General features: G+C 42.9%; 1 protein-coding gene across 1 annotated transcript in view; it reads left to right on the forward strand.

Annotated features, from left to right (window-relative positions):
• The first annotated feature begins 6006 nt into the window (after positions 1 to 6006).
• LOC149282336 (E3 ubiquitin-protein ligase RNF144A) overlaps positions 6007 to 15113 on the forward strand; it is a 73811-nt gene continuing 64704 nt past the window's right edge. Inside the window, exon 1 of the mRNA XM_089498293.1 lies at positions 6007 to 6087. The gene's annotated coding sequence lies outside the window, so the exon portion shown is untranslated. The remainder of the gene's footprint in view (positions 6088 to 15113) is intronic.

The raw sequence follows: 15113 nt of genomic DNA on the forward strand, positions 1-15113 counted from the left end.
TTAAGCTGCATGGTATTTACCGGGATTATGTTTTAAAATATGAACTGCTCTATATGGCCAGAAAGCTTGAGAAACTGGCAACTGTTTCTGTTTTTCCTTTACAAAACAACAACAACAACAGTGGACTAGAATAGGCGATGACATATGGCATTTTACATGTGTGTTTTAATGCAGAATTTTAAGAACAAAATAAACAAAAATAAATATCATTAAAAAGTGTTATTAAAAAATATCGTTCCCTTTTTGACAACACTTTGAAATTAGAATCCACAGATTTTCAACATGTTTATTAACTTCACTTATAGCAAGGGTGGGGAATGTTTGACCATCCAGGTGTTGTTTGATTGCAGATTTTATCATTCCTGAATTGTCTGAACTAAGGCTAATGGGACTTGCAGTCCAGCGACACCTGCAGGGCCCATCCTGTGTTACTGAAAATTTGTGATTTTATTACTGGTACTGATACATTTGGAGACAAGTAATAATCACTTTAGTTTAATTTAATTGTACCTTTAATTCTCCCACTGACCTTCAGGGCCTTACATGCAATGGTCCTCACACTTGTACTGTGATATTTTGACCCTCATCTTTCCGCACTAAATTTTCAGCCTGAAAGAAAGGTTGCAAGTAACTTTATGCAGAGCAGAATTTTAAGGTACAAAGTCCCAGTGTGTTTTGTAATGATAATGGGAAAGGAGCATTAATGAGAGAGCATTGGTGCATAGGCTGGGTTTGCTTAACTTTACTCTGTCCAAATCAAACCCCCCCCCCCCCTGCAAATGTTATCTCCTGTTATTAATTTGTTTTTCATTTCATTTCCCCCAGGTGTATGTGTGTTTAACACCAGCCTTTGAAAGTTTTTTTTCAAGAGAAATGAACAGGTTGTCTCCCTCCCAGAAGTCTTCACTATAAATGTAATCCCATGATCTTGGCAAGTGGGCCTAGATATGCATTTTTCCCTAATAATTCTCAATTCTTAGTAGATTTGATTGGGCCAATTCAATATTTTTAGGGGCAGATTTTCCAAATGGCAATTAACTGAACAATACAAGCTCACAAACAAAGCCGTGAGCAACAGTTTTTAGATTTGATAGGCTCTTGAAATAGCTGGTAAGCAATTCCCAGTATCAGAAGCAGGGTGGCTCTGAATTCCAGTTGCTGGCAAAGTGGATAAGAGTGTACTGTTGTATTTTTCTTGTGTTTGTGAACTTCATAGGATCAGTCCGTGTGGGAGAAAAAAAGATTGGACCAGATAGGCTTTTTCTTAGATCCAGAATGATTCTCCTCGAGTCTTCATGACAGTAATTTTATTTCATCTTTTTTAGCAACAGCATGATAATATTTTTGGAGATGGCTTTTAAGTGAAGGTTATGATGACCCTTGTACATCTGCCAGACATAAATTTAGACCAAAGCCACAAGGGCTATATTAAAAACAGAATATTGTACACCATGAGGGAAAAGTGAAAATACTTCTCAAACTGGCAGTTCTCTTAATCACTATTTTTATTGCTATAACCATAATCATATAGAACTCCAGTGGGAGCAAATTGTGGAATTCTTCCATCCTTGTATTTACTTTATATAGATGCTGCATATGAGTCTTTCCTTCTCTTGTCTCTTGAAAATATGTAAGATACCACAGAAACAATTATGGGGATTGATTGCATAGCAGTTCAGTAAAAATAAAAATGCCCTGCTTTTACTTGGACTGTTGCCCAAATAAAGCCTGAACGCCAGCACCCAAAGCTATGGATTTTCCTTTATGAACTGATCCATGCTTTAGAACCTCAGTGCTGTCAACAGACATATATACTGGAACAGGTGTTACGGTAGCTGTTATATCAGCTATCACATTGGCAACCAATGCTACTCCCAACGTTAAACCAAGGATATACTCTAAAGCCACCAGATCCCATCTAATATTGGAAGCTAAGTAGGGTCAGTCTTGGTAAGTACTTGGAGGAGAGACCAACAATACCAGGTGCTATAGGCTATATTTCAGAGGAAGGAACTGGCAAAACCACCTCTGAGTATTCCTTACCTAAGAGAACTATAAAATTCATGGGGTCACCGTAAGTTGATAGGTGACCTGAAAACATATACACAGTCATCTACTTAGCAGTTGAAGGCCCTTTCACACTGTAGAATTATATTACTATAATTCCACTTTAACTGGAATCCTGTGATTAGCCAGAGAACTCCTCTAGTGCCTCTGATGAAACTACAAACTCCAGCCCATCCACACTACACAATTATAGAATTTTGAATCCACTTTATTTGCCATGGTTCCTTTCTATGGATCCTTGTATCTGGAGTTTGGTGAGGCACTGAAGCACTCTGACTGAGAACTTCTCCAAATGTCAGTCTCGGGATTCCGTAGGATGGAACCAAGGCAAAATAGTGCTATATTTGTCTGCTGTGAATGGACTGAAGCATTCCAAAGGCTGCAGCCATGGCAGTTAAAATGGAATTAGTGCTCCAGTTACTGGTACTATTGATTTAATTTCTATGCCAGCTTTCTCCCAGAAAGGGACCCAAGGTGGCTCACAAATAAAAACACTTTAAATACCTATCACAATAAAAAATTTACACTGCATTATTTCTGTGTAGTTGTGTAGTGCAAAAAGGACACTTGGGATATATTTAGTCTTTCAAATGGAAAGATAATAAGCTTAGTGATCTAGGGACATGGGCAACCTGTGGTCTTTCAAATATTCTTTAGACAGCAACTCTTACCAACCCTAGCCAGTACAGTTAATAAGATAATCAGAGTTGCATTCCAGCAACATCCAGAGGACCAGAAGCAGTCTGTCCTGGTCTAGTCAAACCTCCTGTGAAAGCAGGTGGTCCTGGAGACCACAACCTTTGGCCTGTTACAAACGGGCAGGAAAGTATGCACGGAGCGCGCTCTGCGCGCACAAAATGGCAGCGGCCGTTCCACACGGCCGCCGCCATGAGGACGTCATGACCGCGTCGCCTCTATACGGGGTGGCGCGGACGTGATGTCCTTGCTCTGCACCAGGGCGCTTAGTGCGCCCTTAGCGCAGAGCAGGAAGGAGCTCCGTTTCGGAGCTCCTTCCTGGTTTGGTCCGCTGGGCGCAGCCTTCACACAGCTGCGCCCAGCGGACCAAAGGAGAAAGGGGCCAAGCAGCCCCTTTCTCCTCCTCCCCGCTGCCGCGGGGTGTCCTTGGGGCTTGAAGCCCCAGGGATAACCCTTTTCAGGCTGCGGGGAAGCGGCCTTTTGCCGCTTCCCCGCAGCCTGGAAAGCGGCGGATCGGGGCCTCAGCGGCTGCCGGTCTAGCCACTGAGGCCCCGATACACTGGGGAAAGGGGCAGGTGCAGCCCGCCCAAACAGGCGGTCTGTAACCCGCCTTTGTCTCTACATAAGGCATTTTCTGGCAATATGTATTTTTCCCCAGAAAATGTCAAGTTTTAGTCATGGCACACTAGCACGAGATTTATGAGATGGCAACAGATGGTCCAAACAAAAATATGTTAATGTGTGAGATTTTCTCTATCTCCTCTACCTCCTCAAATCCATTTTAAATTGTATCCAGTAAGCGACAGGCTATTGCCTCTGATGTCCATGGATCAGAGAATCCATTCTGGTTTCAGTCTGAATTACAAAGAGCTGTCCATAGTGACAACTCTTATTCTTTTACATTTATTTTTGCAACTTACAGAATTAAGTCCATTGTTCAGAAACATTGGTACATTCTTTCTAGTATTGAAGGCTGAAGAATTCCTCCTAAAAAGAGGATTTCAGAGGATCTTTGATCTTAAAGATAAACTGGTACATACGGATATAGTTAGACCATTACAAACAAGGCAAGCTGGATGATTCCACTCCTGACATGTGGGAACCAAACACCCGAACAGATACAGTACAGAGCTACCAAGCAAGAGCCAGGATGACTGGATGCCATAACCACAAAGGAGGACATGGAACTGAAAAATGTAGGACAATCAAGAAAAATGTAGGCCATTACAAAATAAAAGATAAAAACACATTTCATATGTTTTATTCACAGCTATTTGCAGCTATTACATATACTGTTTTTTATTATTCAAAGATGCAGCCGTAGCAGTCTGTGGAATCAGTATGTAGAGAGATCTTGCTCCAAGGTGCTACAAGATCTCTCTACATACCTTTTTTTTTATTATGTACTCAACCATATTTTTCTGGTGAATCTATCTTTGTTAAAATGCCTTTTTGGCTTGCAAGATATTTATAGAACTCTGAGCAAGACAAATGCTTAAAATGGTACTTTACTAGCCACAAACCCTCGACTAAATCTACATTTAAATTATCGCTTTCATTTGTCCCTTTCAACATTTGTGTTGTGTCCTTAAGCAACCTATTGCTTAACATGTTTGCTGTCCTTTTCCCCTCTGAGAAACAAATGCATCCCAAGCTCCGGGGGCAGGTCTTGTTCACTGCTGCTGCTCCTAGGGGGAAAAAAGAACTGTAGAAAGACCCATCCTATCTCCCTATTTGTAGCAAGGACAGGTTGCCAAGTAGATAAATTTCTTGAAGGGGAACAGCAAATGTGGTGCTACTCAGTGGCATCACTATGGTTGGCATCACCCGGTGCTGTAACTGATGGTGCCACCTCCACATTGACCTCCTCCCATACCACACCATATAGAATCCCTAGTATGTTTTTTGTACTAAGGTTACTCATAATATCATTGAATGCCATGGCAATAACTGCAACATAAACTGTGACATGTCCAAAGGAAAGCAATTGGTATCATCCCACTTTAAGGTGTCACCTGGTGCTGTCTGCACCCCTCCCACACATCCCTAGTAACACCTCTGTTCAATGGTCTTCTCAGTCCTGCTCAAAATGGAGGACATTATGGAATTCTTCCTGGAAAGGGCTGAAACAGAGGACAGGTTCTGGAAAAGGAGGACCTCTAGTCACCCTGTGTGTGGGCAGGACAAGCAGATGGGTCCTCACCACAAAGGAGGACAAGGAACCCCAAAATGTAAGGCATGCAAGAAAATTGTAGGACATGACCAAAGAAAAGCCAAATAAACAAACAAACCACCAAACATTAATATACACTCATCCCTCCACATTTGTGGCTTTGCCTTTTGCGGATTTGATTAATATGTTCTCTCTAGGAGTATCTAGGTCTTCCGACACAACTCTGTGGTCAACTTTCACCAAAAAGTCGCACTGAAGGACCTAGACATTCCTAGAGAGAACAAGCTACTAGGCATTTGTAGCTCCTCCAGTGCAGTTGTATAGTCAGTGTCTGTTAGACATTGGCCACAGAGTTGCGCTGGAGGACCTAGAGATTCCTAGAGAGGTGTTCTGTCAGATAAAAACATAGCGTTTTTGCTATTTGCAGTTTTCCCACATTCCCGGGCGTCCTGTGCCCCTAAATGTGGAGGGGCGAGTGTAAATATAAATGTATGCTTCTTAGTCATGGTTATTTGGAGATGAAATGGAGGACATGTCCTGAGAAAGGAGGACCTCAGGCCACTCTGTGCTTGGGGAGGGTGACCAGATGGGTCCTCACCACAAAGGAGGACAAAGCTAAGGCATGTAAGAAAATTGGACAAAATAAGAGCCTCCTTAAAAAAATCCCCACATTAATCCCAATAGAAATGCATTCCTCTTGGTCATGGCTCTTTGGAGCTAACCCTGAGGGAGAGGGTTGAGGGGGAGGCCTGGTGCTGGAGCCCTTGCTGCCTCTGTCGGCCAGGAGGGGGCGCTGCGCGGACTGGCTCCGGACCCAGTGGCCGCTTCATTCCAAGCCCCTGCTTCAGCTTAATGGCGTCCTTGGGCTCTGAGTAGGGCTTCGCCTTCCCTCCTCCTCCTTCTCCCCCTTCACCCCTCCTTTTTTCCCTTCCTAAAAGGGAGAAGGAGGGAAAGGAGGGAGGAAGGAAGAAAGGAAAGGAAGCAGGCAGGGAGGGAAGGAGTCTCCATCCACAATGCGCCAGGCAGCAAGCCCAGGGAGGAGAAGCTTCTGCATGGGAGGCTGAATCCAAGGAAGGGGAGACCCTCAGCCAAGGAGAGGAAGAGGAGAAGGAGAAAAAGGAGGAGAAGGAGGCGAGCTGGTCCAGAGGAAGGTAAGGCGGGAAAGGAGGCGGCATCCGCAGCCCCTTTGTCTCAGCTTCTGCATTTCTGCTCCTGCTGAGGCAGCATCCTCTGGGGCTGAGGCTGGCCCAGGTCTCCTCTCTCTGGGATGAAAGCCCAGGGATCCTCCTTCTTTCTTTCCCAGGACCCTGTCCTCCTTCTCCCTTTCTGCCCTCCACAGGAGGACCCCCCCCCAAGTCCTCCATTTGGGTTGATATGTATTGATGGAGAGCTTTTATTGGGTCATGTCCTCCCTTTGGTGGTGCCTCGTCCTCCTCCTTTGGGGTGAGGACATCTGGACACCCTAAGGTTGAGGCCAGCACCCAAAACCACTCACCCACCCATCTACACATTGCCCAGAGGGTGGGTGCCTTCAAGTCATTTCCAACCGAGGCGACCCTCTCCTGGGCTTTTCTTGGCCAGGTGGGTTCGGAGGGGGTTGGCCACTGCCTTCCCCTGAGGCTGAGAGGGTGTGCCTTGCCCTTGTGGCGCCGGGGTTAAATACTGGTACTGGGGCCAGTCACTCACAAGCCATAAGGCTGTGGGTTCAATCCCAGACAGGGGCTCCAGGGTCAACTCAGTCTGGCATCCTTCCGTAGGTTGGTTCAGTGGGCAATTGGTTTACACATTGCTTAGGGAGGGCTTAAGTGCACTTGCTGTTGCTATTGCTAACCCTAACCTAGCCTGGCATCATGGTTAGAGTGTTGGCTCACCTCCCTCCATCTGTCTAATCCTCCTTTAAAGGAAAGCCACCAGATGCCATGGTTTGATTCCTCACTCAGCCATGAAACCCACTAGGTGACCCTAGTCAAATCCCATGCTCTCAGCTGCAGGGGAGTGTTGCCATCGCTTTCCTCTGAGGCTGAGAGAATGAGACTTGCCCAAGATCACCCAGTGGGTGTCCAGGACCGAAGTGCGATTCGAACCCTGGTCTCCAGAGTTGTAGTCCAACACTCAAACCACTACATCACACTGGCTTTCCTGGGGAGAGGAGGCAGGAGTTAATGTGTGGCTGCTTAAACCAGTTTTTCATTCCCTGGGTAGCCAGTCAGAGATGAGAGGTGGCTTATTTATTTGTTTTATTTTGCCATTGGATCTTCAGGCTCAAGGTCTTTTGAAGAATGCAGGGTTTCACGGAAGAATATGGGATTTCCACAGGGTGACCTAGTGTTTCAGGTCACACTCTCTCGGCCTGAGAGGATGGCAGTGGCAAACCCCCTTTGGAAAAACTTACCAAGAAAACCCCATGATAGATTCACCTTAGGATCCCTATAAATTGGAAATGGCCTAAGGCACCCAACAACAGCAGCAGCAGCAAAGATTTTTGTCCGCTGGGAGATTTGGGTGCACACAATGGGGCTGGGTCATATTCATTCTGGGTTGCAGGGTAGGATGAAAGGCCATGGTAGGAATGGGGATTTTATGCCAGGGATTGGGGTGTGTCTTGAATGTCTTGTTTTGTGGGGTGTGCTGGATGAAGCCTGGTTTGGAGAGACATGAGTATTTGGCTGCTGTCCCTGGAGCAATAAATAAGGTACAGTCCAGGGCATGAGGTTGGAGGGATGCCAGAGAAATTAAGGCATCGAAGTTGGATTGGAGGCCCCATGCAGCTCTTTCTTTCCCAAACAGAAAGAAAAACAGAAAAGAAACAAAATGGGGAAAGAAAAATAAATATAACCTCATGCTCCTCCCTCCAGATATTGTTAATCATAGGGAGGTCTCATGGTCATACTTGCCACTTGAAGGTGTGCGTGGGCATAGATATATGAAAATCTCCCTTCATGGTGGTTAAGCATATTATCTATTGGTATAATTCCTGTTCAGAAGGGCTTCCTCCCAGGTAAGTGTAACATGGATTATAACCTCACCTGTTCACTGTGAAAGCTGGGCTGACCCCCACATTTGTTGCTGGACTGTCAGTCCAAGACAGGGAGGGAAGGCTGTGAAAATACTTGAATGGCATAGGATGTGTGTGGTTGTATCTAGCTGTTTAAATCACTTGCTCTACTCCGAACAGGACAGATATCTCATCCCACCATAGTGATGTGAGTCTCTTCAGATGTAAATGTGTATTTATGCACAGAGAGTATATGAACTAATTTTGGATCTTTCAGTATAGTCCCATTTGGCATCTGTCGTGGCATTGCATTCCTTTTTAATGAAACTGTTTTGGCATTGGTACTACCTGCTCGGAGCTTCCGCCCCACCGCCAAGGTTGGAAGGAGATTGTAGAGATGGACAAAAGAAGCAGAGGATGCAGCCAATATCTACAACCTCCCTGGCTTTAATACCAGAGCAGTTTTGGCATCTCTTGAACTGAGGAAGTGGCAGGGAGAGCAGTCTCCTAGTTTAATCCTTTCCGCTGACAGATTTTTTGCAGGCAAAAGGAGGGGAAAGGGAGGGGGACAAGATCTGACGATACTTGACCATACTTGAAGATTTGTTGAGCATTTTGAGGAGGACTAGGAAAACAGAGGAGGATAGCCTTGGGAGAGTGTTTTAGAGGCTTTGGGGAGATCTAAGCAAGGGGTAGAGGGATCTTTATAAAGATGGGATATGGTTCCTTGTTGGTTCTCTGATTTTACTGAGATGAAGCTATTGTGTGTTTTAGAAGGGTCTGAGTTATACAGGTTTCCAAATGTGTGTCTGTGAAAGCTGTTGTCAGGTAGATGGAGATTCTGCTGTCTTGTGTTGGGATCAATTCACAGGTGACAGCAACATGTTTTCCCCACACCCCTTGTGACCCCATGTGCCTGTATTTTGTTACATGATCATGTAGCATGTACTTTCTTTTATTATTATTTTTTATGGATCCCTCTGCTAGCTGTGACAAAAAAAAGCCATGAAGTTATTGCTGGATATTTCTGCCTTATCTCAGTTGCCCGTTTAGGGGTGGTTTGGAGGTGAGGGGACTACATATGTGAAACAGTCCTTTGTGTTTCCAAGGAACCAAGCCATGAGAGCTTATCTGGATCCATTAATAGAGAGTAATTTGGTTTATTTACAATAGTACCAGATTCATGACTTATGCATCTACCGAGAACACAATTGCATAGCTTATATATGGAGGTGGGCATACAGATCTCCCTCTTTTTCTTTTGCAGTAGGCCAAGTGGGAAAAGTCTGGTCTACCAGATGCTCTTGGATTGTATCTCCCATCAGTCTTAGTGGGACAGAGCTGAAGGACATTTTTGTCTACCTCCCAAAGAGTGGCTTCCAAAATGCTGCATATGGTTAGCATCAGAGCGAAGAGATTAGGCTTACAGTGAAGCACACACACACCCATCTTTATATTTATCAACCTCCAGAGCACTGTGATTATGTGAATGATAAGCCCCCATCCCTACCTCCTAGTCAATAGTAGAGGATGTTCCAGTTTTTAGTTTTTCCCTGAAGTTTTGTGTCTACCAAAATGGCTGATGAGTGTCTAAAATTAGCCTAGGAAGCAGCAGTAGGAGGAATAGGAGGGGTGAATTTTGTAAGAATAAGTGTGGGAGGGGCACTGTATGTTAGATCCCACCTCCTCAAGGTCACACAAACATCACAGCAGTCCCTCCTGTGTTCTCCGAAGACACTCTGGTCACCAGATCCAAATGCCTGCTGAGGATGACTGTTCCCCACTCCCTCTTAACTTTGCTGCATGGATAGGCTCATATGCTATTCTTGGTATATGTTTTAAAGCAAGCTTTCCTTGAGACTGCTAGCAGGAAACCCACACAAATCAACCAAGAACACTTATCCTTTGCTGCAGGGAAACTGGGAAGGAGATAGATGGGGGCAGGGAGGATTAAAATGATACCCTCACGTATGCTTTCATGTGATGTGCTGTAGTAGGAGCCTTGGGCTGTTATCCTTGTTTTACATAAAGAGGCTAATAGTGAGAATAACAGAATAAGAAATTGGCACATACACATAGAGAAAGCAAGGCAGTGATGAATACCAAGTCAATGCACATTCCAAATTGCTCTGTTCAAACTGCCAAGTTACATACGTTTCTATCAATATAGGTGCTGACACTAATAACAGCAACAACAACAATATCATCATTGAAATAAAAACAATGGCCAGACTGCATCACATATTTAAACATCCTCAAACTCATTGGTTTAAAAGGACTTAAGTGTGATGTTGGCTTATCTCTTTCAATGTTATGTCATGCCTAGGCTACATGAAACTGTGAGTATGAATATCTGAATCATTACAGTGGGTGGATTAGGTGGCAATTCTGTGCATGCTTGTTTGGAACTGTATCCCATTATCCTTGCTACTGAGTAAACCTGTGTAGGATTGTGCTGTTAGTTGAATGGCATATCATACTGTCCTTTAACAAGCCTGTCTGTGTAGAATCCCCTTGAGGTGCAGCTGTTTAATGTACATTTGCCATGTATTGGCTAGAGACCTCTGTCCCAAAATGCTGAAGGCTTCTGTCTTTTTCATCTTGTTGTGTTTTGGGGGGTATATTTGGTTAATGTCATGTGTCACCCCAAGCTGTTCCAGATCTCATTCTACAATAAGAATCTGTTTTTTCCCTTCCTTGCAACACTTCATTTCTAGCTATATGAGCTTCTGTTACTGGTGTTTGCCCTTTGACGTCCTTTAAAATTCTCATTTTCTTCTGAGTTCCTGCCATTCACTCTTTGTAGCATGCCTAGCCTTAGGTCTTATGGTTTCTCTTTACTGCATAAAACAAATGCTTCTCCCCACCTTTCTTTACTTGTAATCTTCTTTTTAAAAGAGGTGTCTACCCAGGGTTTCTCTTAATTAACCATATCAAATATAGAAAGAATTTTGATATTTTTTTAAAAAAAGTTACAGATATAAGGTACAGTTTTGGAAATACTTTTGCTTCCATCTTTAAGAAGGAAACTCTCCAAAGGCTGTTTCATGATCTATTGAGATACAGAATGGACTCCGACATTTCAGAATAATGTAAGCATTGTTATCCATTGCAGTAGAGGGGATGAAGAGGAGAGAGAAAAATAGTGAAAAGAAGAGCACCCTGAAAATTAATGAAAAGATTGTCAACTCCCTCATCCCCCCCCCTTTTTTTTTTTTTTTTTTGCTGTGACAAGTTTTTTCCTTTCTTAATAGGCAGAAACATCACAGATTCTGGAATGAGGATGAACCAAATGCTGAAAATGTGCCTGCTAAATTTCTGCATGGCCAGGAAAATGCACAGGAGCCTGCCAGAAAAAAGTTCGGCCACCTTTTGAAAAAAAAAAGTCATACTTATTTTTTCTTCATAGGGCTGCTGATACACTAATTGTTCACACTGATATACTCCCCTTTTCCAACTCACTTTGGTTTTGTTAATTGTATCCTTAGTCTTAGTGCATTTTTGTCACTAGTCCTCAATTGCATAGTCTTAAATTGCAAGGCGAAAATTGCTTCTTTTTTTGAGTCGTTTAGGTGAACCACAGTATGCGCTTCCATTATGGTAGTTACTTGCTTCATGTTGGGGCCACTGTTTGGTCACCAAAATAAGCAGAGAGAGTAGGCATAAAGCAATTGAATCATTTTTGTGTAATCAGTTGGTAGGGAAGCGTAGGAGTTGAAACTAGGCTGTAAATCATGCAAAGAACCTGCACGTTTATAGAGGAGGTTCCCTGATGTAGTTACTCAGTCCTCAGCAGGGGAGGATTTGCAGGACAAGCAACAAAAACACAAGGGGAAGGTGTGGATCAGTGGACATATTTGTTTTCACCCCCTCATCACATAGTCAGACAGAATGGATAGTTCCACTCAGGCTGCACCCACAATAGAGAAATAATCCAGTTTGACACTGCTTTAACTGCCATGGCTCAATGTTATGAAATTCTGGGAATTGTAGTTTGTTGTGGCACCAGAGCTCTCTGATAGAGAAGGCAAATGTCTCACAAAACTACAGTTGCCAGAATCTCACAGCATTGAGCCAGGACAGTTAAAGTGGTGTCAAACTGGATTATTTCTGTAGTGCAGATGCAGCCTCAGCAAAGGCTCTTTCATAGCTAAAGTTTTGCAAAGACAAAAAGTCTTCCTGGTGGTTTTGTAGTTTCTTAATTAATACTTTTATACTTCATATTATGCATGATTGTAGCTCATGTGACAATAATAAAAGTGATACTTTCTTACTTTCCAGGAAGTCATACAAATGTCTGCCCTTTTTCTTATCATGCTGTTTTGTAACATGTAATATGTTTGGAAATGGCATTTTATGTTTTGCAGTGTTATTTTAACATGTCTACGCATTTAACATGTGCCTACTGGTCTGCTGACTGTAAGAAAGATTATTGTCATTGACAAAAAGTCCCTGCACACAACACAGAGGTAAAAGAAGTTGGGGGAGAAAAAGGAAAAGGAAACCCACAAATTCTTAATGTTGTGTGCGTAGCTCAGCCTGGCAGAGTGACATCTGGGTGACACTTGGGGGAGAGGTCATCAGATGGCTGCTGGAGAGAACAGTAATCCTCTTATATTTGTTGTGTTTTTATTTAACAGGTGCAGCGTGGTATTGTCTCTATTCCAAGCCAAAAGTGATAGAACTGAATGAATTTATAAACTGTAATTTTGTGCTGGATTTTTGAAGAATGGACATGTATAGGCAGTCTTGAATAAAAACCCCTCAGTGGGTTTCCCTCCTTGAGTATCATTATTACTTCTTCACCACCATTACTGAAACTGGATGTTTGCATGCTTCTCTGGCCTTAGTTGACACCAACTCCCAGAGGTACTCTCCAGGGGACTCTTTGGAGACGCTGAGCTCAGCTAGAACTCAGTACTGACAGAAGAATTGCAGTTTGATTTATGTGACTGAGGGAAACAAGAAGTGGGACCCAGGCTATTTACCTGAATTCATAAATAATTTGGAACGAGAAGCTAAGTGCCATTTGGGTAACACCAACATAATGGAAACCAAAGCAAACTTATATAATCAAGTATTTGGATAATGAATGCCTTGTCACGTATTTCTATCTTGTCCTGTGAGGATAGACAGATAAGCAGATAATGTCAGGATGATGCATGCTTCTAAAATATTGGCACATTGTGAGCATCCCCAGCATGGGAGTAGCGGTTGCCAGTGACTTCTGCCTGTTGGTGTCACTTGAGCAGGCTGGCCTTGTGTCATAAACTCCTTGCACATTTTGTTGTAACTAAACTGGTTTGGGTAACTTCCATGGGTGGGAGGGCTGGCATTTGCCATTTCAAAACATTATGGCAAATGCAGTGGCTGTTCTTTTTTCTCTAAAAGCAAGGTGCATGGAGAGAGCATGCCTTGTTTACAAATGGTTTAATGCTTCCAAGCATTTACCTCCTCCTAAATAACATGCATATTCCCCATGTCCTTTATTTTAGGAAAAAATCCAGTTTCCTCCCACTTTTTTCCTTTTTTGGTAACCATTGGTTAAAATTATAAAGCAGCCAGATGACCTAGGGGAACCACATAAACAGACACGGAAGGTGCATGATTTCCACAGCCACTTGGTTTTGGTATCTGGACTAAAGTGTGGCTTGCAGAATGCTTTTGGTAGTGAGTTAAATGGCCATCTGGATGTAAATAATACATGCACCCTCAGCCCACAACAGACTCCAGCCTTTATTTTTGGAAGGGGCATTTTTTTTTTTTAGTCTAATAGCCTCTGCTTACCCCTTTCCACCTCAAATGAATGTCTAGTCGTCTTTGGTTATTTATGAGGCAGTTGTCATCTTGCATAATAAAAAAACAGCCATCTGTCTTTGTATTAGCTGTGTCTACTTGTGGCTTGATCATTAAATGCAAAAGCCAGTTATTCCAAAGTCATTTTAATAGGGAGACTAACCTAAGGCTTTGATTGCAAGTGTAGTATTTTGTAAATGCTGCTGTATATTTTGCATTTGTATATCCTGTGACTGTGTTTGTCTTTTTGTCTTTTTTTTTTAAAAAAGGATCTACCAAACTCTTAGTTTTGCAGTACTTGTTGAAGAACTACACCAGCACTACTACCACCAAGTCCAGCAAAACTATTCTTGCTTTGTCCAAACATAACCAGTTTTAAAACTGCACCCATTGGCATGCCTTACGGTATAATACAACCTCCATCTCTTTATAGGAAAAAAAATTAAAATAAAGCTAGGGTCCCTTTCATCCTTTTAGGCATTCTGGTACAGTATGTTCTCGGCACCTTTACAACAACTGTAGCCATAAATGGTTTTGACATCAAAACCACTAGTATGTCTTTCTCTGGCTCTGGCTATGTAATCATCCTTGCTGTCCTCCCCAGAAGGAGTTAGCGTCTGAAGAAGAGCCAATATTAGCAAGCAGCAGGCATGACTTCCTGGTTCCACTAAACTACAGTAGAACACTGTGTCTTTTTGGGTCCAGGCTTTTGGAAATAAAAGTTCCAGCCTGGGTGAATCTTTACAGATTAAATCATGTTTGGAAACCAGCCTCCAGTTAGTACAGCATTTGGAATGTAGGAGGCTTGAGCTACTACCAGAAAACTACAGTAAAAAGAGAGAGGGGAGAGAAAGAAGAGCCTTTCCAGTCAGCCTTTGCTCCAATATTTAGATAGCTAAATGACCTCATCTCTTGGACAGTGTGTTGGACCTCTCCAAACTGAAGCTGGAAAACTCTCTCGCCTGAAGCTTCTTTCACTATTGTCTCTATTATAAGCCAGACAAGATGTGGGACCCATTTTACATACTGTAGCCCATTGGTATCTGGTGCAGTTTGGTTCCAGGACCTCCTGTGATATCAAAATCTGGATGTTCAAGTCCCATTATATTCAATGCTGTAGTAAAATTATATCCCTTATATAAAATGGCAAAATCAAACTTTTTTATGGAATTTTAAAAGAAATATTTTCAAGCTGTGGATGGTTGAATCCATGGATTTTGAGGGTTGACTGTAGATTATTATTAGTAGTATTATTAGTGTTTATTTATATAGCACTGTAAGTTTTGCATGACACTTTACAGAGTGATCAAAACAATATAAAACCTGCCAGTGGTGTACAATCTGAACATCCCAAGATTCCTCTCCCGTTTGATTGACAGTTAAATA

This window comes from Sceloporus occidentalis, unplaced genomic scaffold, assembly GCF_023333645.1.
Source record: "Sceloporus occidentalis isolate IW3139 unplaced genomic scaffold, rSceOcc1.0.p SCAF_118, whole genome shotgun sequence".
Lineage (NCBI taxonomy): Eukaryota > Metazoa > Chordata > Lepidosauria > Squamata > Phrynosomatidae > Sceloporus > Sceloporus occidentalis.